The sequence below is a fragment of the Schistocerca gregaria genome, chromosome 3 (assembly GCF_023897955.1).
Source record: "Schistocerca gregaria isolate iqSchGreg1 chromosome 3, iqSchGreg1.2, whole genome shotgun sequence".
Lineage (NCBI taxonomy): Eukaryota > Metazoa > Arthropoda > Insecta > Orthoptera > Acrididae > Schistocerca > Schistocerca gregaria.
The window spans coordinates 18,451,328-18,455,122 of NC_064922.1; the positions used below are offsets into that span (position 1 = coordinate 18,451,328).

General features: G+C 48.9%; 1 non-coding gene across 1 annotated transcript; it reads left to right on the forward strand.

The window, feature by feature from the left end:
* Window positions 1-301: 301 nt before the first annotated feature.
* On the forward strand, window positions 302-375 carry Trnas-aga (transfer RNA serine (anticodon AGA)). The gene has a single exon. It is a non-coding gene; the product is annotated as a tRNA-Ser (tRNA).
* Window positions 376-3,795: the final 3,420 nt, after the last annotated feature.

The following is a 3,795-nucleotide window of genomic DNA, read 5'->3' on the forward strand; positions in this document are numbered from 1 at the left end:
GTGGGGACCGGCTGTTATCGAGGTGTCATCGAGTGCAGATCTGTCTTAGGTATCACGGCTTAACCTCATTGAAGTCTAGAGGGTGGACAACACGTTCGTCTTACTCAGAGCGGTGTCCGAACTCTATTTTCAACGTTATACGTGCCACTTTCATTGTGGCCAACTACGATTCGATACAGAATGCACGAAACCTGAAAGACACACTAACGGATACATAGAGAGTAGTGTTTGTCTGCTGAATAATGGGAGTGCAAGGGTCTGTGTCGTCTATATTGCTGTATGTAGCACCACTAGTCTTCGGGGCGGGCGTAGCTCAGATGGTAGAGCGCTCGCTTAGAAAGCGAGAGGTACTGGGATCAATACCCAGGGCCGCCAGAATTTTTAACACACCTACATGCGCACCTTGCCATGCAAGTGGAATAATTCTCAGCCTGCAGATGTGTCTAGGAAGGTACAAGCGAATGATTAGCATCCACAATTGGCAAGCGTGCTGTTATTAGTGCGCGGGAAGCACCCTCCTCCCACGCCTACACTTTATTTAGAAACAGTACAAGTGTTCCCGTAAGATTCTCAAGCGTATGTCGGAAAGATCTGCCTTGCGCCGAGTTCACGTAAATCCCACTGCACATTCCTATTCTTTGCGTGCAGTCGGCTGCTACTGGTGTTGCTAGTTGTGACTGCTGATAACAGATGCCGTAGCAATCAATTCATGGAGTGAGTTGTACGTTTTGCGATAGTCTGTCTCTGACAAGCAAGCACAGGTGACATAGGTGCGAACACAGGAAGCTAGCAGACCCTCGCTGCCTGCAGACACCGAGCAGCCACACTAGGAGGGCGGCCTAAGCCGTAGGCGAAATGTGCTCATTCGCTTTGGCGCGACGTCGAACTATAAATAATGCTGTCACTAGCGTGAGCGTCGTGGAAAGTTGGAAAAGTCGGCTGCGTGGGTGAGTGCCAAGTTTGGGGAGCGTTTTTTAGTATGCGCAGTGCAATGGAGACGCGAAACTTGTTGTGGCCTAGTGTTTTGCAGTTGGACGACAAGATTGGTACACAGTGGTAAAGAGCGAGGCACTGAGTTGGCATGAATAATGGAGTGCACAATGGCGCTCGAGATGTGTTTGTTACCTCAGGTGCTGTATGATTATCGACAAGGTGTGAAAACGGAGCAATTTGTGACGGCTCTTTCAATTTAAGACGTTAAAAACAGACGGAATTTGCATTTGTAATACCAGAGCATCGAAACTACTTGGAACTTTTGTGTATATGAACGGGTCCGCGCCTTTGTACTCTGCTCCCTTCACCGCTACAAACCAACCAACCATCGTGTCCGTGAGCATCAGAGACGCAAAGAATGGGGAATAGCGCAGTTTGGTCGTGCATGTGGCGTAGCTCAGTTGGTAGAGCGTTCGCTTCGCATGTGAAACGTGCAGGGTTCAAGCCGCGGCGCCTCCATTTTTTGTGGTCAGTGCATTGTAAGTGTTGGTCGCGGCCAACCTAAAGGCACGCAAGATGTTGCAAAGCCAGCGTCACAGACTGATATGATGTATACTGACGTAAGGAGAGCAAGATGTAAGTGTGGGGACCGGCTGTTATCGAGGTGTCATCGAGTGCAGATCTGTCTTAGGTATCACGGCTTAACCTCATTGAAGTCTAGAGGGTGGACAACACGTTCGTCTTACTCAGAGCGGTGTCCGAACTCTATTTTCAACGTTATACGTGCCCCTTTCATTGTGGCCAACTACGATTCGATACAGAATGCACGAAACCTGAAAGACACCCTAACGGATACATAGAGAGTAGTGTTTGTCTGCTGAATAATGGGAGTGCAAGGGTCTGTGTCGTCTATATTGCTGTATGTAGCACCATTAGTCTTCGGGGAGCGGGCGTAGCTCAGATGGTAGAGTGCTCGCTTAGAGTGCGAGAGGTACTGGGATCAATACCCAGTGCCTCCAGAATTTTTAACACACCTACATGCGCACCTTGCCATGCAAGTGGAATAATTCTCAGCCTGCAGATGTGTCTAGGAAGATACAAGCGAATGATTAGCATCCAAAATTGGCAAACGTGCTGTTATTAGTGCGCGGGAAGCACCCTCCTCCCACGCCTACACTTTATTTAGAAACAGTACAAGTGTTCCCGTAAGATTCTCAAGCCTATGTCGGAAAGATCTGCCTTGCGCCGAGTTCACGTAAATCCCACTGCACATTCCTATTCTTTGCGTGCAGTCGGCTGCTACTGGTGTTGCTAGTTGTGACTGCTGATAACAGATGCCGTAGCAATCAATTCATGGAGTGAGTTGTATGTTTTGCGATAGTCTGTCTCTGACAAGCAAGCACAGGTGACATAGGTGCGAACACAGGAAGCTAGCAGACCCTCGCTGCCTGCAGACACCAAGCAGCCACACTAGGACCGCGGCCTAAGCCGTAGGCGTAATGTGCTCATTCGCTTTGGCGCGACGTCGAACTATAAATAATGCTGTCACTAGCGTGAGCGTTGTGGAATGTCGGAAAAGTCGGCTGCGTGGGTGAGTGCCAAGTTTGGGGAGCGTTTTGGAGTATGCGCTGTGCAATGGAGACGCGAAACTTGTTGTGGCCTAGTGTTTTGCAGTTGGACGACAAGATTGGTACACAGTGGTAAAGAGCGAGGCACTGAGTTGGCATGAATAATGGAGTGCACAATGGCGCTCGAGATGTGTTTGTTACCTCAGGTGCTGTATGATTGTCGACAAGGAGTGAAAACGGAGCAATTTGTGACGGCTCTTTCAATTTAAGACGTTAAAAACAGACGGAATTTGCATTTGTAATACCAGAGCATCGAAACTACTTGGAACTTTTGTGTATATGAACGGGTCCGCGCCTTTGTACTCTGCTCCCTTCACCGCTACAAACCAACCAACCATCGTGTCCGTGAGCATCAGAGTCGCAAAGAATGGGGAATATCGCAGTTTGGTCGTGCATGTGGCGTAGCTCAGTTGGTAGAGCGTTCGCTTCGCATGTGAAAGGTGCAGGGTTCAAGCCGCGGCGCCTCCATTTTTTGTGGTCAGTGCATTGTAAGTGTTTGTCGCGGCGAACCTAAAGGCACGCAAGATGTTGCAAAGCCAGCGTCACAGACTGATATGATGTATACTGACGTAAGGAGAGCAAGATGTAAGTGTGGGGACCGGCTGTTATCGAGGTGTCATCGAGTGCAGATCTGTCTTAGGTATCACGGCTTAACCTCATTGAAGTCTAGAGGGTGGACAACACGTTCGTCTTACTCAGAGCGGTGTCCGAACTCTATTTTCAACGTTATACGTGCCACTTTCATTGTGGCCAACTACGATTCGATACAGAATGCACGAAACCTGAAAGACACCCTAACGGATACATAGAGAGTAGTGTTTGTCTGCTGAATAATGGGAGTGCAAGGGTCTGTGTCGTCTATATTGCTGTATGTAGCACCATTAGTCTTCGGGGGGGTGCGGGCGTAGCTCAGATGTTAGAGCGGTCGCTTAGAATGCGAGAGGTACTGGGATCAATACCCAGTGCCTCCAGAACTTTTAACACACCTACATGCGCACCTTGCCATGCAAGTGGAATAATTTTCAGCCTGCAGATGTGTCTAGGAAGATACAAGCGAATGATTAGCATCCACAATTGGCAAGCGTGCTGTTATTAGTGTGCGGGAAGCACCCTCCTCCCACGCCTACACTTTATTTAGAAACAGTACAAGTGTTCCCGTAAGATTCTCAAGCCTATGTCGGAAAGATCTGCCTTGCGCCGAGTTCACGTAAATCCCACTGCACATTCCTATTCT